Raw genomic sequence first — 23,890 nt, forward strand, 5'->3', positions numbered from 1 at the left:
TATCACACTGGGAGTTACTGTGCACAGTTCAGGTCTCTGTATCACACTGGGAGATACTGTGCACAGTTCCGGTCTCTGTATCACACTGGGAGTCACTGTGCACAGTTCCAGTCTCTGTATCACACTGGGAGTCACTGTGCACAGTTGCAGTCTCTGTATCACACTGGGAGTTACTGTGCACAGTTCCAGTCTCTGTATCACACTGGGAGTCACTGTGCACAGTTGCCGTCTCTGTATCACACTGGGAGTCACTGTGCATATTTCCAGTCTCTGTATCACACTGGGAGTCACTGTGCACAGTTCCAGTCACTGGATCACACTGGGAGTTACTGTGCACACTTCCTGTCTCTGTATCACACTGGGAGTCACTGTGCATAGTTCCAGTCTCTGTATCACACTGGGAGTCACTGTGCACACTTCCTGTCTCTGTATCACACTGGGAGTTACTGTGCACAGTTCCAGTCTCTGTATCACACTGGGAGTCACTGTGCACACTTTCTGTCTCTGTATCACACTGGGAGTTACTGTGCACAGTTCCAGTCTCTGTATCACACTGGGAGTTACTGTGCACAGTTCCGTCTCTGTATCACACTGGGAGTTACTGTGCACAGTTCCAGTCTCTGTATCACACTGGGAGTTACTGTGCACAGTTCCAGTCTCTGTATCACACTGGGAGTTACTGTGCACAGTTCCGGTCTCTGTATCACACTGGGAGTTACTGTGCACAGTTCCAGTCTCTGTATCACACTGGGAGTTACTGTGCACAGTTCCAGTCTCTGTATCACACTGGGAGTTACTGTGCACAGTTCCAGTCTCTGTATCACACTGGGAGTTACTGTGCACAGTTCCAGTCTCTGTATCACACTGGGAGTTACTGTGCACAGTTCCAGTCTCTGTATCACACTGGGAGTTACTGTGCACAGTTCCAGTCTCTGTATCACACTGGGAGTTACTGTGCACAGTTCCGTCTCTGTATCACACTGGGAGTTACTGTGCACAGTTCCAGTCTCTGTATCACACTGGGAGTTACTGTGCACAGTTCCAGTCTCTGTATCACACTGGGAGTTACTGTGCACAGTTCCAGTCTCTGTATCACACTGGGAGTTACTGTGCACAGTTCCAGTCTCTGTATCACACTGGGAGTTACTGTGCACAGTTCCAGTCTCTGTATCACACTGGGAGTTACTGTGCACAGTTGCAGTCTCTGTATCACAGTGGGAGTCACGGTGCACAGTTCCATTCTCTGTATCACACTGGGACTCACTGTGCACAGTTCCAGTTTCTGTATCACACTGGGAGTTACTGTGCACACCTCCTGTCTCTGTATCACACTGGCTGTTACTGTGCAAAGTTCCAGTCTCTGTATCACACTGGGAGTTACTGTGCACAGTTCCAGTCTCTGTATCACACTGGGAGTTACTGTGCACAGTTCCAGTCTCTGTATCACACTGGGAGTTACTGTGCACAGTTCCGTCTCTGTATCACACTGGGAGTTACTGTGCACAGTTCCAGTCTCTGTATCACACTGGGAGTTACTGTGCACAGTTCCAGTCTCTGTATCACACTGGGAGTTACTGTGCACAGTTCCAGTCTCTGTATCACACTGGGAGTTACTGTGCACAGTTCCAGTCTCTGTATCACACTGGGAGTTACTGTGCACAGTTCCGGTCTCTGTATCACACTGGGAGTTACTGTGCACAGTTCCGGTCTCTGTATCACACTGGGAGTTACTGTGCACAGTTCCGTCTCTGTATCACACTGGGAGTTACTGTGCACAGTTCCGTCTCTGTATCACACTGGGAGTTACTGTGCACAGTTCCGTCTCTGTATCACACTGGGAGTTACTGTGCACAGTTCCGGTCTCTGTATCACACTGGGAGTTACTGTGCACAGTTCCAGTCTCTGTATCACACTGGGAGTTACTGTGCACAGTTCCGGTCTCTGTATCACACTGGGAGTTACTGTGCACAGTTCCGGTCTCTGTATCACACTGGGAGTTACTGTGCACAGTTCCAGTCTCTGTATCACACTGGGAGTTACTGTGCACAGTTCCGGTCTCTGTATCACACTGGGAGTTACTGTGCACAGTTCCGGTCTCTGTATCACACTGGGAGTTACTGTGCACAGTTCCAGTCTCTGTATCACACTGGGAGTTACTGTGCACAGTTCCAGTCTCTGTATCACACTGGGAGTTACTGTGCACAGTTCCGTCTCTGTATCACACTGGGAGTTACTGTGCACAGTTCCAGTCTCTGTATCACACTGGGAGTTACTGTGCACAGTTCCAGTCTCTGTATCACACTGGGAGTTACTGTGCACAGTTCCAGTCTCTGTATCACACTGGGAGTTACTGTGCACAGTTCCGTCTCTGTATCACACTGGGAGTTACTGTGCACAGTTCCGGTCTCTGTATCACACTGGGAGTTACTGTGCACAGTTCCAGTCTCTGTATCACACTGGGAGTTACTGTGCACAGTTCCGTCTCTGTATCACACTGGGAGTTACTGTGCACAGTTCCAGTCTCTGTATCACACTGGGAGTTACTGTGCACAGTTCCAGTCTCTGTATCACACTGGGAGTTACTGTGCACAGTTCCGTCTCTGTATCACACTGGGAGTTACTGTGCACAGTTCCGGTCTCTGTATCACACTGGGAGTTACTGTGCACAGTTCCGTCTCTGTATCACACTGGGAGTTACTGTGCACAGTTCCGTCTCTGTATCACACTGGGAGTTACTGTGCACAGTTCCAGTCTCTGTATCACACTGGGAGTTACTGTGCACAGTTCCAGTCTCTGTATCACACTGGGAGTTACTGTGCACAGTTCCAGTCTCTGTATCACACTGGGAGTTACTGTGCACAGTTCCAGTCTCTGTATCACACTGGGAGTTACTGTGCACAGTTCCAGTCTCTGTATCACACTGGGAGTTACTGTGCACAGTTCCAGTCTCTGTATCACACTGGGAGTTACTGTGCACAGTTCCAGTCTCTGTATCACACTGGGAGTTACTGTGCACAGTTCCAGTCTCTGTATCACACTGGGAGTTACTGTGCACAGTTCCAGTCTCTGTATCACACTGGGAGTTACTGTGCACAGTTCCAGTCTCTGTATCACACTGGGAGTTACTGTGCACAGTTCCAGTCTCTGTATCACACTGGGAGTTACTGTGCACAGTTCCAGTCTCTGTATCACACTGGGAGTTACTGTGCACAGTTCCAGTCTCTGTATCACACTGGGAGTTACTGTGCACAGTTCCAGTCTCTGTATCACACTGGGAGTTACTGTGCACAGTTCCGTCTCTGTATCACACTGGGAGTTACTGTGCACAGTTCCAGTCTCTGTATCACACTGGGAGTTACTGTGCACAGTTCCGTCTCTGTATCACACTGGGAGTTACTGTGCACAGTTCCAGTCTCTGTATCACACTGGGAGTCACTGTGCACAGTTCCAGTCTCTGTATCACACTGGGAGTTACTGTGCACAGTTCCAGTCTCTGTATCACACTGGGAGTTACTGTGCACAGTTCCAGTCTCTGTATCACACTGGGAGTTACTGTGCACAGTTCCAGTCTCTGTATCACACTGGGAGTTACTGTGCACAGTTCCGTCTCTGTATCACACTGGGAGTTACTGTGCACAGTTCCAGTCTCTGTATCACACTGGGAGTTACTGTGCACAGTTCCAGTCTCTGTATCACACTGGGAGTTACTGTGCACAGTTGCAGTCTCTGTATCATACTGGGAGTTACTGTGCACAGTTCCGGTCTCTGTATCACACTGAGATTACTGTGCACAGTTCCGGTCTCTATCACACTGGGAGTTACTGTGCACAGTTCCAGTCTCTGTATCACACTGGGAGTCACTGTGCATAGTTCCGGTCTCTGTATCACACTGAGAGTTACTGTGCACAGTTCTGGTATCTGTATCACACTGGGAGTTACTGTGCACAGTTCCAGTCTCTGTATCACACTGGGAGTTACTGTGCACAGTTCCAGTCTCTGTATCACACTGGGAGTTACTGTGCACAGTTCCAGTCTCTGTATCACACTGGGAGTTACTGTGCACAGTTCCAGTCTCTGTATCACACTGGGAGTTACTGTGCACAGTTCCAGTCTCTGTATCACACTGGGAGTTACTGTGCACAGTTCCGGTCTCTGTATCACACTGGGAGTTACTGTGCACAGTTCCGTCTCTGTATCACACTGGGAGTTACTGTGCACAGTTCCAGTCTCTGTATCACACTGGGAGTCACTGTGCACAGTTCCGGTCTCTGTATCACACTGGGAGTTACTGTGCACAGTTCCAGTCTCTGTATCAGACTGGGAGTTACTGTGCACAGTTCCGGTCTCTGTATCACACTGGGAGTTACTGTGCACAATTGCACTGTCTGTATCACACTGGGAGTTACTGTGCACAGTTCCAGTCTCTGTATCACACTGGGAGTTACTGTGCACAGTTCCGTCTCTGTATCACACTGGGAGTTACTGTGCACAGTTCCAGTCTCTGTATCACACTGGGAGTTAATGTGCTCAGTTCCAGTCTCTGTATCACACTGGGAGTTCCTGTACACAGTTCCAGTCTCCCTATCACACTGGGAGTTACTGTGCACAGTTCCAGTCACTGTATCACACTGGGAGTCACTGTGCAAAGTTCCAGTCTCTGTATCACACTGGGAGTTACTGTGCACAGTTCCAGTCTCTGTATAACACTGGGAGTTACTGTGCACAGTTCCGGTCTCTGTATCACACTGGGAGTTACTGTGCACAGTTCCGTCTCTGTATCACACTGGGAGTTACTGTGCACAGTTCCAGTCTCTGTATCACACTGGGAGTTACTGTGCACAGTTCCAGTCTCTGTATCACACTGGGAGTCACTGTGCACAGTTCCAGTCTCTGTATCACACTGGGAGTCACTGTGCACAGTTCCAGTCTCTGTATCACACTGGGAGTTACTGTGCACAGTTCCGGTCTCTGTATCACACTGGGAGTTACTGTGCACAGTTCCGGTCTCTGTATCACACTGGGAGTCACTGTGCACAGTTCCGGTCTCTGTATCACACTGGGAGTTACTGTGCACAGTTCCGGTCTCTGTATCACACTGGGAGTTACTGTGCACAGTTCCGGTCTCTGTATCACACTGGGCGTTACTGTGCACAGTTCCAGTCTCTGTATCACACTGGGAGTTACTGTGCACAGTTCCGGTCTCTGTATCACACTGGGAGTTACTGTGCACAGTTCCGGTCTCTGTATCACACTGGGAGTTACTGTGCACAGTTCCGGTCTCTGTATCACACTGGGAGTTACTGTGCACAGTTCCGGTCTCTGTATCACACTGGGAGTTACTGTGCACAGTTCCAGTCTCTGTATCACACTGGGAGTTACTGTGCACAGTTCCGTCTCTGTATCACACTGGGAGTTACTGTGCACAGTTCCAGTCTCTGTATCACACTGGGAGTTACTGTGCACAGTTCCAGTCTCTGTATCACACTGGGAGTTACTGTGCACAGTTCCAGTCTCTGTATCACACTGGGAGTTACTGTGCACAGTTCCAGTCTCTGTATCACACTGGGAGTTACTGTGCACAGTTCCGTCTCTGTATCACACTGGGAGTTACTGTGCACAGTTCCAGTCTCTGTATCACACTGGGAGTTACTGTGCACAGTTCCGTCTCTGTATCACACTGGGAGTTACTGTGCACAGTTCCAGTCTCTGTATCACACTGGGAGTTACTGTGCACAGTTCCAGTCTCTGTATCACACTGGGAGTTACTGTGCACAGTTCCAGTCTCTGTATCACACTGGGAGTTACTGTGCACAGTTCCAGTCTCTGTATCACACTGGGAGTTACTGTGCACAGTTCCAGTCTCTGTATCACACTGGGAGTTACTGTGCACAGTTCCAGTCTCTGTATCACACTGGGAGTTACTGTGCACAGTTCCGGTCTCTGTATCACACTGGGAGTTACTGTGCACAGTTCCGTCTCTGTATCACACTGGGAGTTACTGTGCACAGTTCCAGTCTCTGTATCACACTGGGAGTTACTGTGCACAGTTCCAGTCTCTGTATCACACTGGGAGTTACTGTGCACAGTTCCAGTCTCTGTATCACACTGGGAGTTACTGTGCACAGTTCCAGTCTCTGTATCACACTGGGAGTTACTGTGCACAGTTCCAGTCTCTGTATCACACTGGGAGTTACTGTGCACAGTTCCAGTCTCTGTATCACACTGGGAGTTACTGTGCACAGTTCCAGTCTCTGTATCACACTGGGAGTTACTGTGCACAGTTCCAGTCTCTGTATCACACTGGGAGTTACTGTGCACAGTTCCAGTCTCTGTATCACACTGGGAGTTACTGTGCACAGTTCCGTCTCTGTATCACACTGGGAGTTACTGTGCACAGTTCCAGTCTCTGTATCACACTGGGAGTTACTGTGCACAGTTCCGGTCTCTGTATCACACTGGGAGTTACTGTGCACAGTTCCGGTCTCTGTATCACACTGGGAGTTACTGTGCACAGTTCCAGTCTCTGTATCACACTGGGAGTTACTGTGCACAGTTCCGGTCTCTGTATCACACTGGGAGTTACTGTGCACAGTTCCAGTCTCTGTATCACACTGGGAATCACTGTGCACATTTCCGGTCTCTGTATCACACTGTGAGTTACTGTGCACAGTTCCAGTCTCTATCACACTGTGAGTTACTGTGCACATTTCCAGTCTCTGTATCATAGTGGGAGTCACTGTGCACAGTTCCCATGTCCGTATCACACTGGGAGTTACTGTGCACAGTTCCGGTCTCTGTATCACACTGGGAGTTACTGTGCACAGTTCCGTCTCTGTATCACACTGGGAGTTACTGTGCACAGTTCCGGTCTCTGTATCACACTGGGAGTTACTGTGCACAGTTCCAGTCTCTGTATCACACTGGGAGTTACTGTGCACAGTTCCAGTCTCTGTATCACACTGGGAGTTACTGTGCACAGTTCCAGTCTCTGTATCACACTGGGAGTTACTGTGCACAGTTCCAGTCTCTGTATCACACTGGGAGTTACTGTGCACAGTTCCAGTCTCTGTATCACACTGGGAGTTACTGTGCACAGTTCCAGTCTCTGTATCACACTGGGAGTTACTGTGCACAGTTCCAGTCTCTGTATCACACTGGGAGTTACTGTGCACAGTTCCAGTCTCTGTATCACACTGGGAGTTACTGTGCACAGTTCCAGTCTCTGTATCACACTGGGAGTTACTGTGCACAGTTCCAGTCTCTGTATCACACTGGGAGTTACTGTGCACAGTTCCGTCTCTGTATCACACTGGGAGTTACTGTGCACAGTTCCAGTCTCTGTATCACACTGGGAGTTACTGTGCACAGTTCCAGTCTCTGTATCACACTGGGAGTTACTGTGCACAGTTCCAGTCTCTGTATCACACTGGGAGTTACTGTGCACAGTTCCAGTCTCTGTATCACACTGGGAGTTACTGTGCACAGTTCCAGTCTCTGTATCACACTGGGAGTTACTGTGCACAGTTCCAGTCTCTGTATCACACTGGGAGTTACTGTGCACAGTTCCGTCTCTGTATCACACTGGGAGTTACTGTGCACAGTTCCGGTCTCTGTATCACACTGGGAGTTACTGTGCACAGTTCCGTCTCTGTATCACACTGGGAGTTACTGTGCACAGTTCCAGTCTCTGTATCACACTGGGAGTTACTGTGCACAGTTCCAGTCTCTGTATCACACTGGGAGTTACTGTGCACAGTTCCGTCTCTGTATCACACTGGGAGTTACTGTGCACAGTTCCAGTCTCTGTATCACACTGGGAGTTACTGTGCACAGTTCCAGTCTCTGTATCACACTGGGAGTTACTGTGCACAGTTCCAGTCTCTGTATCACACTGGGAGTTACTGTGCACAGTTCCGGTCTCTGTATCACACTGGGAGTTACTGTGCACAGTTCCAGTCTCTGTATCACACTGGGAGTTACTGTGCACAGTTCTGGTCTCTGTATCACACTGGGAGTTACTGTGCACAGTTCCAGTCTCTGTATCACACTGGGAGTTACTGTGCACAGTTCCGGTCTCTGTATCACACTGGGAGTTACTGTGCACAGTTCCGGTCTCTGTATCACACTGGCAGTTACTGTTCACAGTTCCGGTCTCTGTATCACACTGGGAGTTACTGTGCACAGTTCCAGTCTCTGTATCACACTGGGAGTCACTGTGCACAGTTCCGGTCTCTGTATCACACTGGGAGTTACTGTGCACAGTTCCAGTCTCTGTATCACACTGGGAGTTACTGTGCACAGTTGCACTGTCTGTATCACACTGGGAGTCACTGTGCATAGTTCCAGTCTCTGTATCACACTGGGAGTTACTGTGCACAGTTCCAGTCTCTGTATCACACTGGGAGTTACTGTGCACAGTTCCAGTCTCTATATCACACTGGGAGTTACTGTGCACAGTTCCAGTCTCTGTATCACACTGGGAGTTACTGTGCACAGTTCCAGTCTCTGTATCACACTGGGAGTTACTGTGCACAGTTCCAGTCTCTGTATCACACTGGGAGTTACTGTGCACAGTTCCGTCTCTGTATCACACTGGGAGTTACTGTGCACAGTTCCAGTCTCTGTATCACACTGGGAGTTACTGTGCACAGTTCCGGTCTCTGTATCACACTGGGAGTTACTGTGCACAGTTCCAGTCTCTGTATCACACTGGGAGTTACTGTGCACAGTTCCGGTCTCTGTATCACACTGGGAGTTACTGTGCACAGTTCCAGTCTCTGTATCACACTGGGAGTTACTGTGCACAGTTCCAGTCTCTGTATCACACTGGGAGTTACTGTGCACAGTTCCAGTCTCTGTATCACACTGGGAGTTACTGTGCACAGTTCCAGTCTCTGTATCACACTGGGAGTTACTGTGCACAGTTCCAGTCTCTGTATCACACTGGGAGTTACTGTGCACAGTTCCGGTCTCTGTATCACACTGGGAGTTACTGTGCACAGTTCCAGTCTCTGTATCACACTGGGAGTTACTGTGCACAGTTCCAGTCTCTGTATCACACTGGGAGTTACTGTGCACAGTTCCAGTCTCTGTATCACACTGGGAGTTACTGTGCACAGTTCCAGTCTCTGTATCACACTGGGAGTTACTGTGCACAGTTCCGGTCTCTGTATCACACTGGGAGTTACTGTGCACAGTTCCGGTCTCTGTATCACACTGGGAGTTACTGTGCACAGTTCCGTCTCTGTATCACACTGGGAGTTACTGTGCACAGTTCCAGTCTCTGTATCACACTGGGAGTTACTGTGCACAGTTCCAGTCTCTGTATCACACTGGGAGTTACTGTGCACAGTTCCAGTCTCTGTATCACACTGGGAGTTACTGTGCACAGTTCCAGTCTCTGTATCACACTGGGAGTTACTGTGCACAGTTCCTGTCTCTGTATCACACTGGGAGTCACTGTGCACAGTTCCAGTCTCTGTATCACACTGGGAGTTACTGTGCACAGTTCCAGTCTCTGTATCACACTGGGAGTTACTGTGCACAGTTCCAGTCTCTGTATCACACTGGGAGTTACTGTGCACAGTTCCAGTCTCTGTATCACACTGGGAGTTACTGTGCACAGTTCCAGTCTCTGTATCACACTGGGAGTTACTGTGCACAGTTCCAGTCTCTGTATCACACTGGGAGTTACTGTGCACAGTTCCAGTCTCTGTATCACACTGGGAGTTACTGTGCACAGTTCCGGTCTCTGTATCACACTGGGAGTTACTGTGCACAGTTCCTGTCCCTGTATCACACTGGGAGTTACTGTGCACACTTCCAGTCGCTGTATCACACTGGGAGTCACTGTGCACAGTTCCGGTCTTTGTATCACACTGGGAGTTACTTTGCACAGTTCTGTACTCTGTATCACACTGGTAGTTACTGTGCACAGTTCCTGTCCCTGTATCACACTGGGAGTTACTGTGCACAGTTCCGTCTCTGTATCACACTGGGAGTTACTGTGCACAGTTCCGGTCTCTGTATCACACTGGGAGTTACTGTGCACAGTTCCGGTCTCTGTATCACACTGGGAGTTACTGTGCACAGTTCCGGTCTCTGTATCACACTGGGAGTTACTGTGCACAGTTCCAGTCTCTGTATCACACTGGGAGTTACTGTGCACAGTTCCAGTCTCTGTATCACACTGGGAGTTACTGTGCACAGTTCCAGTCTCTGTATCACACTGGGAGTTACTGTGCACAGTTCCAGTCTCTGTATCACACTGGGAGTTACTGTGCACAGTTCCGGTCTCTGTATCACACTGGGAGTTACTGTGCACAGTTCCAGTCTCTGTATCACACTGGGAGTTACTGTGCACAGTTCCAGTCTCTGTATCACACTGGGAGTTACTGTGCACAGTTCCGGTCTCTGTATCACACTGGGAGTTACTGTGCACAGTTCCAGTCTCTGTATCACACTGGGAGTTACTGTGCACAGTTCCAGTCTCTGTATCACACTGGGAGTTACTGTGCACAGTTCCAGTCTCTGTATCACACTGGGAGTTACTGTGCACAGTTCCAGTCTCTGTATCACACTGGGAGTTACTGTGCACAGTTCCAGTCTCTGTATCACACTGGGAGTTACTGTGCACAGTTCCGTCTCTGTATCACACTGGGAGTTACTGTGCACAGTTCCAGTCTCTGTATCACACTGGGAGTTACTGTGCACAGTTCCGTCTCTGTATCACACTGGGAGTTACTGTGCACAGTTCCAGTCTCTGTATCACACTGGGAGTTACTGTGCACAGTTCCAGTCTCTGTATCACACTGGGAGTTACTGTGCACAGTTCCAGTCTCTGTATCACACTGGGAGTTACTGTGCACAGTTCCGTCTCTGTATCACACTGGGAGTTACTGTGCACAGTTCCGGTCTCTGTATCACACTGGGAGTTACTGTGCACAGTTCCGGTCTCTGTATCACACTGGGAGTTACTGTGCACAGTTCCGTCTCTGTATCACACTGGGAGTTACTGTGCACAGTTCCGGTCTCTGTATCACACTGGGAGTTACTGTGCACAGTTCCGGTCTCTGTATCACACTGGGAGTTACTGTGCACAGTTCCAGTCTCTGTATCACACTGGGAGTTACTGTGCACAGTTCCAGTCTCTGTATCACACTGGGAGTTACTGTGCACAGTTCCGTCTCTGTATCACACTGGGAGTTACTGTGCACAGTTCCAGTCTCTGTATCACACTGGGAGTTACTGTGCACAGTTCCGGTCTCTGTATCACACTGGGAGTTACTGTGCACAGTTCCAGTCTCTGTATCACACTGGGAGTTACTGTGCACAGTTCCGGTCTCTGTATCACACTGGGAGTTACTGTGCACAGTTCCAGTCTCTGTATCACACTGGGAGTTACTGTGCACAGTTCCGTCTCTGTATCACACTGGGAGTTACTGTGCACAGTTCCGTCTCTGTATCACACTGGGAGTTACTGTGCACAGTTCCGGTCTCTGTATCACACTGGGAGTTACTGTGCACAGTTCCGGTCTCTGTATCACACTGGGAGTTACTGTGCACAGTTCCGTCTCTGTATCACACTGGGAGTTACTGTGCACAGTTCCAGTCTCTGTATCACACTGGGAGTTACTGTGCACAGTTCCGGTCTCTGTATCACACTGGGAGTTACTGTGCACAGTTCCAGTCTCTGTATCACACTGGGAGTTACTGTGCACAGTTCCAGTCTCTGTATCACACTGGGAGTTACTGTGCACAGTTCCAGTCTCTGTATCACACTGGGAGTTACTGTGCACAGTTCCAGTCTCTGTATCACACTGGGAGTTACTGTGCACAGTTCCAGTCTCTGTATCACACTGGGAGTTACTGTGCACAGTTCCAGTCTCTGTATCACACTGGGAGTTACTGTGCACAGTTCCAGTCTCTGTATCACACTGGGAGTTACTGTGCACAGTTCCGTCTCTGTATCACACTGGGAGTTACTGTGCACAGTTCCAGTCTCTGTATCACACTGGGAGTTACTGTGCACAGTTCCGGTCTCTGTATCACACTGGGAGTTACTGTGCACAGTTCCAGTCTCTGTATCACACTGGGAGTTACTGTGCACAGTTCCGGTCTCTGTATCACACTGGGAGTTACTGTGCACAGTTCCGGTCTCTGTATCACACTGGGAGTTACTGTGCACAGTTCCAGTCCCTGTATCACACTGGGAGTCACTGTGCACAGTTCGGTTCTCTGTATCACACTGGGAGTTACTGTGCACAATTCTCGTCTCCCTACGACACTGGGAGTTACTGTGCACAGTTCCGGTCTCTGTATCACACTGGGAGTTACTGTGCACAGTTCCGTCTCTGTATCACACTGGGAGTTACTGTGCACAGTTCCGGTCTCTGTATCACACTGGGAGTTACTGTGCACAGTTCCAGTCTCTGTATCACACTGGGAGTTACTGTGCACAGTTCCGGTCTCTGTATCACACTGGGAGTTACTGTGCACAGTTCCAGTCTCTGTATCACACTGGGAGTTACTGTGCACAGTTCCAGTCTCTGTATCACACTGGGAGTTACTGTGCACAGTTCCAGTCTCTGTATCACACTGGGAGTTACTGTGCACAGTTCCAGTCTCTGTATCACACTGGGAGTTACTGTGCACAGTTCCGGTCTCTGTATCACACTGGGAGTTACTGTGCACAGTTCCGTCTCTGTATCACACTGGGAGTTACTGTGCACAGTTCCAGTCTCTGTATCACACTGGGAGTTACTGTGCACAGTTCCGGTCTCTGTATCACACTGGGAGTTACTGTGCACAGTTCCAGTCTCTGTATCACACTGGGAGTTACTGTGCACAGTTCCAGTCTCTGTATCACACTGGGAGTTACTGTGCACAGTTCCAGTCTCTGTATCACACTGGGAGTTACTGTGCACAGTTCCGGTCTCTGTATCACACTGGGAGTTACTGTGCACAGTTCCGGTCTCTGTATCACACTGGGAGTTACTGTGCACAGTTCCGGTCTCTGTATCACACTGGGAGTTACTGTGCACAGTTCCGTCTCTGTATCACACTGGGAGTTACTGTGCACAGTTCCGTCTCTGTATCACACTGGGAGTTACTGTGCACAGTTCCGGTCTCTGTATCACACTGGGAGTTACTGTGCACAGTTCCTGTCCCTGTATCACACTGGGAGTTACTGTGCACAGTTCCAGTCTCTGTATCACACTGGGAGTTACTGTGCACAGTTCCAGTCTCTGTATCACACTGGGAGTTACTGTGCACAGTTCCGGTCTCTGTATCACACTGGGAGTTACTGTGCACAGTTCCGTCTCTGTATCACACTGGGAGTTACTGTGCACAGTTCCAGTCTCTGTATCACACTGGGAGTTACTGTGCACAGTTCCGTCTCTGTATCACACTGGGAGTTACTGTGCACAGTTCCGTCTCTGTATCACACTGGGAGTTACTGTGCACAGTTCCAGTCTCTGTATCACACTGGGAGTTACTGTGCACAGTTCCAGTCTCTGTATCACACTGGGAGTTACTGTGCACAGTTCCAGTCTCTGTATCACACTGGGAGTTACTGTGCACAGTTCCAGTCTCTGTATCACACTGGGAGTTACTGTGCACAGTTCCAGTCTCTGCATCACACTGGGAGTCACAGTGCACAGTTCCAGTCTCTGTATCACACTGGGATTTACTGTGCACAGTTCCAGTCTCTGTATCACACTGGGAGTTACAGTGCACAGTTCCAGTCTCTGTATCACACTGGGAGTTACTGTGCCCAGTTCTCGTCTCCCTATCACACTGGGAGTTACTGTGCACAGTTCCGGTCTCTGTATCACACTGGGAGTTACTGTGCACCTTTCCTGTCCCTGTAACACACTGGGAGTCACTGTGCACAGTTCCAGTCTCTGTATCACACTGGGAGTTACTGTGCACAGTTGCCGTCTCTGTATCACACTGGGAGTTACTGTGCACAGTTCCAGTCTCTGTATCACACTGGGAGTCACTGTGCACAGTTCCAGTCTCTGTATCACACTGGGAGTTACTGTGCACAGTTCCAGTCTCTGTATCACACTGGGAGTTACTGTGCACAGTTCCGGTCTCTGTATCACACTGGGAGTTACTGTGCACAGTTCCAGTCTCTGTATCACACTGGGAGTTACTGTGCACAGTTCCAGTCTCTGTATCACACTGGGAGTTACTGTGCACAGTTCCGGTCTCTGTATCACACTGGGAGTTACTGTGCACAGTTCCGTCTCTGTATCACACTGGGAGTTACTGTGCACAGTTCCAGTCTCTGTATCACACTGGGAGTTACTGTGCACAGTTCCGGTCTCTGTATCACACTGGGAGTCACTGTGCACAGTTCCGGTCTCTGTATCACACTGGGAGTTACTGTGCACAGTTCCGGTCTCTGTATCACACTGGGAGTTACTGTGCACAGTTCCAGTCTCTGTATCACACTGGGAGTTACTGTGCACAGTTCCGGTCTCTGTATCACACTGGGAGTTACTGTGCACAGTTCCGTCTCTGTATCACACTGGGAGTTACTGTGCACAGTTCCGTCTCTGTATCACACTGGGAGTTACTGTGCACAGTTCCAGTCTCTGTATCACACTGGGAGTTACTGTGCACAGTTCCGGTCTCTGTATCACACTGGGAGTTACTGTGCACAGTTCCAGTCTCTGTATCACACTGGGAGTTACTGTGCACAGTTCCGGTCTCTGTATCACACTGGGAGTTACTGTGCACAGTTCCGGTCTCTGTATCACACTGGGAGTTACTGTGCACAGTTCCAGTCTCTGTATCACACTGGGAGTTACTGTGCACAGTTCCAGTCTCTGTATCACACTGGGAGTTACTGTGCACAGTTCCGGTCTCTGTATCACACTGGGAGTTACTGTGCACAGTTCCAGTCTCTGTATCACACTGGGAGTTACTGTGCACAGTTCCGGTCTCTGTATCACACTGGGAGTTACTGTGCACAGTTCCAGTCTCTGTATCACACTGGGAGTTACTGTGCACAGTTCCGGTCTCTGTATCACACTGGGAGTTACTGTGCACAGTTCCAGTCTCTGTATCACACTGGGAGTTACTGTGCACAGTTCCGGTCTCTGTATCACACTGGGAGTTACTGTGCACAGTTCCAGTCTCTGTATCACACTGGGAGTTACTGTGCACAGTTCCGGTCTCTGTATCACACTGGGAGTTACTGTGCACAGTTCCGTCTCTGTATCACACTGGGAGTTACTGTGCACAGTTCCAGTCTCTGTATCACACTGGGAGTTACTGTGCACAGTTCCGGTCTCTGTATCACACTGGGAGTTACTGTGCACAGTTCCAGTCTCTGTATCACACTGGGAGTTACTGTGCACAGTTCCAGTCTCTGTATCACACTGGGAGTTACTGTGCACAGTTCCGGTCTCTGTATCACACTGGGAGTTACTGTGCACAGTTCCAGTCTCTGTATCACACTGGGAGTTACTGTGCACAGTTCCAGTCTCTGTATCACACTGGGAGTTACTGTGCACAGTTCCGGTCTCTGTATCACACTGGGAGTTACCGTGCACAGTTCCGGTCTCTGTATCACACTGGGAGTTACTGTGCACAGTTCCGGTCTCTGTATCACACTGGGAGTCACTGTGCACAGTTCCAGTCTCTGTATCACACTGGGAGTTACTGTGCACAGTTCCAGTCTCTGTATCACACTGGGAGTTACTGTGCACAGTTCCGTCTCTGTATCACACTGGGAGTTACTGTGCACAGTTCCGGTCTCTGTATCACACTGGGAGTTACTGTGCACAGTTCCAGTCTCTGTATCACACTGGGAGTTACTGTGCACAGTTCCGTCTCTGTATCACACTGGGAGTTACTGTGCACAGTTCCAGTCTCTGTATCACACTGGGAGTTACTGTGCACAGTTCCGGTCTCTGTATCACACTGGGAGTTACTGTGCACAGTTCCGGTCTCTGTATCACACTGGGAGTTACTGTGCACAGTTCCAGTCTCTGTATCACACTGGGAGTTACTGTGCACAGTTCCAGTCTCTGTATCACACTGGGAGTTACTGTGCACAGTTCCGGTCTCTGTATCACACTGGGAGTTACTGTGCACAGTTCCGGTCTCTGTATCACACTGGGAGTTACTGTGCACAGTTCCAGTCTCTGTATCACACTGGGAGTTACTGTGCACAGTTCCGGTCTCTGTATCACACTGGGAGTTACTGTGCACAGTTCCGGTCTCTGTATCACACTGGGAGTTACTGTGCACAGTTCCGTCTCTGTATCACACTGGGAGTTACTGTGCACAGTTCCAGTCTCTGTATCACACTGGGAGTTACTGTGCACAGTTCCGTCTCTGTATCACACTGGGAGTTACTGTGCACAGTTCCGGTCTCTGTATCACACTGGGAGTTACTGTGCACAGTTCCAGTCTCTGTATCACACTGGGAGTTACTGTGCACAGTTCCAGTCTCTGTATCACACTGGGAGTTACTGTGCACAGTTCCGTCTCTGTATCACACTGGGAGTTACTGTGCACAGTTCCGGTCTCTGTATCACACTGGGAGTTACTGTGCACAGTTCCGTCTCTGTATCACACTGGGAGTTACTGTGCACAGTTCCAGTCTCTGTATCACACTGGGAGTTACTGTGCACAGTTCCAGTCTCTGTATCACACTGGGAGTTACTGTGCACAGTTCCAGTCTCTGTATCACACTGGGAGTTACTGTGCACAGTTCCGGTCTCTGTATCACACTGGGAGTTACTGTGCACAGTTCCGGTCTCTGTATCACACTGGGAGTTACTGTGCACAGTTCCAGTCTCTGTATCACACTGGGAGTTACTGTGCACAGTTCCGGTCTCTGTATCACACTGGGAGTTACTGTGCACAGTTCCGTCTCTGTATCACACTGGGAGTTACTGTGCACAGTTCCAGTCTCTGTATCACACTGGGAGTTACTGTGCACAGTTCCGGTCTCTGTATCACACTGGGAGTTACTGTGCACAGTTCCGTCTCTGTATCACACTGGGAGTTACTGTGCACAGTTCCAGTCTCTGTATCACACTGGGAGTTACTGTGCACAGTTCCGGTCTCTGTATCACACTGGGAGTTACTGTGCACAGTTCCAGTCTCTGTATCACACTGGGAGTTACTGTGCACAGTTCCGGTCTCTGTATCACACTGGGAGTTACTGTGCACAGTTCCAGTCTCTGTATCACACTGGGAGTTACTGTGCACAGTTCCGGTCTCTGTATCACACTGGGAGTTACTGTGCACAGTTCATGTCTCTGTATCACACTGGTAGTTCACTGTGCACAGTTCCTGTCTCTGTATCACACTGGAGTTACTGTGCACAGTTCCAGTCTCTGTATCACACTGGAGTTACTGTGCACAGTTTCAGGTCTCTGTATCACACTGGGAGTTACTGTGCACAGTTCAGGTCTCTGTATCACACTGGGAGTTACTGTGCACAGTTCCAGTCTCTGTATCACACTGGGAGTACTGTGCACAGTTCCAGTCTCTGTATCACACTGGGAGTTACTGTGCACAGTTGCAGGTCTCTGTATCACACTGGGAGTTACTGTGCACAGTTCCAGGATCTGTATCACACTGGAGTTACTGTGCACAGTTCCGGTCTCTGTATCACACTGGGAGTACTGTGCCACAGTTCCTGGTCTCTGTATCACACTGGGAGTTCACTGTGCACAGTTTCCAGTCTCTGTATCACACTGGGAGTACTGTGCACAGTTCCGGTCTCTGTATCACACTGGGAGTTACTGTGCACAGTTCCAGTCTCTGTATCACACTGGGAGTCACTGTGCACAGTTCCAGGTCTCTGTATCACACTGGGAGCTTCACTGTGCACAGTTCAGTCTCTGTATCACACTGGAGTTACTGTGCACATTTCCAGGTCTCTGTATCACACTGGGAGTTACTGTGCACAGTTCCAGTCTCTGTATCACACTGGGAGTTACTGTGCACAGTTCCAGGTCTCTGTATCACACTGGGAGTTCACTGTGCACAGTTCCGGTCTCTGTATACACTGGGAGTTACTGTGCACAGTTCCGGTCTCCTGTATCACACTGGAGTTACTGTGCACAGTTCTGTCTCTGTATCACACTGGGAGTTACTGTGCACAGTTCCTGGTCTCTGTATCACACTGGGAGTCACTGTGGCACAGTTTCCCGGTCTCTGTATCACACTGGGAGTTACTGTGCACAGTTCCAGTCTCTGTATCACACTGGGAGTTCACTGTGCACAGTTCCGGTCTCTGTATCACACTGGGAGTTACTGTGCACAGTTCCGGTCTCTGTATCACACTGGGAGTTACTGTGCACAGTTCCAGTCTCCGTATCACAGTGAGAGTTACTGTGCACAGTTCCGGTCTCTGTATCAAACTGGGAGTCACTGCGCACAATTCCAGTCTCTGTATCACACTGGGAGTTACTGTGCACAGTTCTGGTCTCCGTATCACACTGGGAGTTACTGTGCACAGTTCCAGTCTCTGTATCACACTGGGAGTTACTGTGCACTGTTCAGGTCTCTGTATCACACTGGGAGTACTGTGCACAGTTCCGTCTCTGTATCACACTGGGAGTTACTGTGCACAGTTTCCGGTCTCTGTATCACACTGGGGACGTCACTGTGCACAGTTCCGTCTCTGTATCACACTGGGAGTTACTGTGCACAGTTTCCGGTCTCTGTATCACACTGGGAGTTACTGTGCACAGTTCCGGTCTCTGTATCACACTGGGAGTTACTGTGCACTGTTCCGGTCTCTGTATCACATTGGGCGTTACTGTGCACAGTTCCGGTCTCTGTATCACACTGGGAGTTACTGTGCACAGTTCCAGTCTCTGTATCACACTGCGAGTCACTGTGCACATTTCCGGTCTCTGTATCACACTGGGAGTTACTGTGCACAGTTCCTGTCCCTGTATCACACTGGGAGTTACTGTGCACAGTTCTGTCTCGTATCACACTGGGAGTTACTGTGCACAGGTTCCGGTCTCTGTATCACACTGGGAGTCACTGTGCACAGTTCCAGTCTCTGTATCACACTGGGAGTCACTGTGCACAGTTCCATTCTCTGTATCACACTGGGAGTTATTGTGCTCACTTCTGGTCTCTGTATCACACTTGGAGTTACTGTGCACAGTTCCGGATTCTGTATCACACTGGAGTTACTGTGCATCAGTTCCGGTCTCTGTATCACACTGGAGTCTGACTGTGCACAGTTCCAGGTCTCTGTATCACACTGGGAGTTCACGGTGCAAAGTTCCATGTCTCTGTATCACACTGGGAATCACTGTGCACAGTTCCTGGACTCTGTATACACTGGGAGTACTGTGCACAGTCCAGGTCTCTTATCACACTGGGAGTTACTGTGCACAGCTCCTGCTCTGTATCACACTGGGAGTCTACTGTGCATAATTCGGTCTCTGTATCACACTGGGAGTGACTGTGCACAGTTCTGGTCTCTGTATCACACTGGGAGTTTCTGTGCAAAGTTCTGGTCTCTGTATCACACTGGGAGTCACTGTGCACAGTTCCGGTCTCTGTATCACACTGGGAGTTACTGTGCACAGTTCCAGTCTCTGTATCACACTGGGAGTTACTGTGCACAGTTCCGGTCTCTGTATCACACTGGGAGTTACTGTGCACAGTTCCAGTCTCTGTATCACACTGGGAGTTACTGTGCACAGTTCCAGTCTCTGTATCACACTGGGAGTCACTGTGCACAGTTCCGGTCTCTGTATAACACTGGGAGTTACTGTGCACAGTTCCAGTCTCTGTATCACACTGGGAGTCTTACTGTGCACAGTTCCTGTCTCTGTATCACACTGGGAGTTACTGTGCACAGTTCGGTCTCTGTATCACACTGAGACTTACTGTGCACAGTTCCTGGTCTCTGTATCACACTGGGAGTTACTGTGCACAGTTCCTGTCTCTGTATCACACTGGGATTCACTGTGCACAGTTCGGTCTCTGTATCACACTGGGAGTTACTGTGCACAGTTCCGGTCTCTGTATCACACTGGGAGTTACTGTACACAGTTCCTGGTCTCTGTATCACACTCGGGAGTTACTGTGCTACAGTTCCGCTCTCTGTATCACGACTGGGAGTCTACTAGTGCACAGTTTCCGGTCTCCGTATCACACTGGGAGTTACTGTGCACAGTTCCGGTCTCTGTATCACACTGGGAGTTCACTGTGCATCAGTTCTGGTATCCGTATCACACTGGGAGATTACTGTGCACAGTTCCAGTTCTCTGTATCACACTGGGAGTTACTGTGCACACCTCCTGTCTCTGTATCACACTGGGAGTGACTGTGCACTAGTTCCAGTCTCTGTATCACACTGAGATCTTTCTGTGCACTAGTTCGGTCTCTGTATCACACTGGGAGTTACTGTGCACAGTTCTGGTCTCTGTATCACACTGGGAGTCACTGTGCACAGTTCCGGTCTCTGTATCACACTGGGTGTCACTGTGCACAGTTCCAGTCTCTGTATCACAGTGGGAGTTACTGTGCACTGTTCCGGTCTCTGTATCACCCTGGGAGTTACTGTGCACAGTTCCGGTCTCTGTATCACACTGGGAGTTACTGTGCACAGTTCCAGTCTCTGTATCACACTGGGAGTCTACTGTGCACAGTTCTGGTCTCTGTATCACACTGGGAGTTACTGTGCACAGTTCTGGTCTCTGTATCACACTGGGAGTACTGTGCACAGTTCCGTCTCTGTATCACACTGGGAGTTACTGTGCACTCTTCCTGTCTCTGTATAACACTGGGAGTTACTGTGCACAGTTCCGGTCTCTGTATCACACTGGGAGTTACTGTGCACAGTTCCTGTCCCTGTATGACAGTGGGAGTCACTGTGCACAGTTCCTGGTCTCTGGTATCACACTGGGAATCACTGTGCACAGTTCCTGTCTCTGTATCACACTGGGAGTTACTGTGCACAGTTCCAGTCTCTGTATCACACTGGGAGTTACTGTGCACAGTTCCGGTCTCTGTATCACACTGGGAGTTACTGTGCACAGTTCCGGTCTCTGTATCACACTGGGAGTTACTGTGCACAGTTCCGGTCTCTGTATCACACTGGGAGTTACTGTGCACAGTTCCAGTCTCTGTATCACACTGGGAGTCACTGTGCACAGTTCCGGTCTCTGTATCACACTGGGAGTTACTGTGCACACCTCCTGTCTCTGTATCACACTGGGAGTTACTGTGCACAGTTCTGGTCTCTGTATCACACTGGGAGTCACTGTGCTCAGTTCCGGTCTCTGTATCACACTGGGAGTTACTGTGCACAGTTCCGGTCTCTGTATCACACTGGGAGTTACTGTGCACAGTTCCTGTCTCTGTATCACACTGGGAGTTACTGTGCACAGTTCCGGTCTCTGTATCAAACTGGGAGTTACTGTGCACAGTTCCGGTCTCTGTATCACACTGGGACGTTACTGTGCACAGTTCCAGGTCTCTGTATCACACTGGGAGTTACTGTGCACAGTTCAGTCTCTGTATCACACTGGGAATACTGTGCACAGTTCCAGTCTCTGTATCACACTGGGAGTTACTGTGCACAGTTCCAGTCTCTGTATCACACTGGGAGTTACTGGGCACAGTTCTGGTCTCTGAATCACACTGGCAGTTACTGTGCACAGTTCCGGTTTCTGTATCACACTGGGAGTCACTCTGCACAGTTCTGGTCTCTGTATCACACTGGGAGTTACTGTGCACAGTTTCGGTCTCTGTATCACACTGGGAGTCACTGTGCACAGTTCCAGGTCTCTGTATCACACTGGGAGTTACTGTGCACAGTTCCAGGTCTCTGTATCACACTGGGAGTTACTGTGCACAGTTCCGGTCTCTGTATCACACTGGGAGTTACTGTGCACAGTTCCGGTCTCTGTATCACACTGGGAGTTACTGTGCACAGTTCCGGTCTCTGTATCACACTGGGAGTTACTGTGCACAGTTCCGGTCTCTGTATCACACTGGGAGTTACTGTGCACAGTTCCGGTCTCTGTATCACACTGGGAGTTACTGTGCACAGTTCCAGTCTCTGTATCACTCTGGGAGTCACTGTGCACAGTTCCAGTCTCCATATCACACTGGGAGTCACTGTGCACAGTTGCAGTCCCTGTATCACACTGGGAGTTACTGTGCACAGTTCCAGTCTCTGTATCACACTGTGAGTCACTGTGCACAGTTCCAGTCTCTGTATCACACTGGGAGTCACTGTGCACAGTTCCGGTCTCTGTATCACACTGGGAGTTACTGTGCACAGTTGCAGTCTCTGTATCACACTGGTAGTCACTGTGCACAGTTCCGGTCTCTGTATCGCACTGGGAGTTACTGTGCACATGTTCAGTCTCTGTATCACACTGGGAGTCACTGTGCACAGTTCCGGTATCTGTATCACACTGGGAGTTACTGTGCACAGTTCTGGTCTCTGTATCACACTGGGAGTTACTGTGCACAGTTCCAGTCTCTGTATCACACTGGGAGTCACTGTGCACAGTTCTGGTCTCTGTATCACACTGGGAGTTACTGTGCACAGTTCCGGTCTCTGTATCACACTGGGAGTTACTGTGCACAGTTCCGGTCTCTGTATCACACTGGGAGTCACTGTGCACAGTTCAGGTCTCTGTATCACACTGGGAGTCACTGTGCACAGTTCTGGTCTCTGTATCACACTGGGAGTTACTGTGCACAGTTCCGGTCTCTGTATCACACTGGGAGTTACTGTGCACAGTTCCGGTCTCTGTATCACACTGGGAGTTACTGTGCACAGTTCCGGTCTCCGTATCACACTGGGAGTCACTGTGCACAGTTCCTGTCTCTGTATCACACTGGGAGTCACTGTGCACATTTCTGGGCTCTGTATCATGCTGGTTGTTACTCTGCACAGTTCCGGTCTCTGTATCACACTGGGAGTTACTGTGCACTGTTCCGGTCTCTGTATCACACTGGGCGTTACTGTGCACAGTTCCGGTCTCTGTATCACACTGGGAGTTACTGTGCACAGTTCCGGTCTCTGTATCACACTGGGCATTACTGTGCATAGTTCCAGTCTCTGTATCACACTGGGCGTTACTGTGCATAGTTCCGGTCTCTGTATCACACTGGGAGTTACTGTGCACAGTTCGGGTCTCCGTATCACACTGGGAGTTGCTGTGCACAGTTCTGGTCTCTGTGTCACACTGGGAGTGACTGTGCACACTTCCTGTCTCTGTATCACACTGGGAGTTACTGTGCACAGTTCCGGTCTCTGTATCACACTGGGAGTTACTGTGCACAGTTCCGGTCTCTGTATCACACTGGGAGTTACTGTGCACAGTTCCGGTCTCTGTATCACACTGGGAGTTACTGTGCACACCTCCTGTCTCTGTATCACACTGGGAGTCACTGTGCACAGTTCCGGTCTCTGTATCACACTGGGAGTTACTGTGCACAGTTCCGGTCTCTGTATCACACTGGGAGTTACTGTGCACAGTTCCGGTCTCTGTATCACACTGGGAGTTACTGTGCACAGTTCCGGTCTCTGTATCACACTGGGAGTTACTGTGCACAGTTCCAGTCTCTGTATCACACTGGGAGTTACTGTGCACAGTTCCTGTCTCTGTATCACACTGGGAGTTACTGTGCACAGTTCCGGTCTCTGTATCACACTGGGAGTTACTGTGCACAGTTCCGGTCTCTGTATCACACTGGGAGTTACTGTGCACAGTTCCAGTCTCTGTATCACACTGGGAGTTACTGTGCACAGTTCCGGTCTCTGTATCACACTGGAGTTACTGTGCACAGTTCAGGTCTCTGTATCACACTGGGAGTTACTGTGCACAGTTCCGGTCTCTGTATCACACTGGGAGTTACTGTG

This window comes from Carcharodon carcharias, chromosome 24, assembly GCF_017639515.1.
Source record: "Carcharodon carcharias isolate sCarCar2 chromosome 24, sCarCar2.pri, whole genome shotgun sequence".
NCBI lineage: Eukaryota > Metazoa > Chordata > Chondrichthyes > Lamniformes > Lamnidae > Carcharodon > Carcharodon carcharias.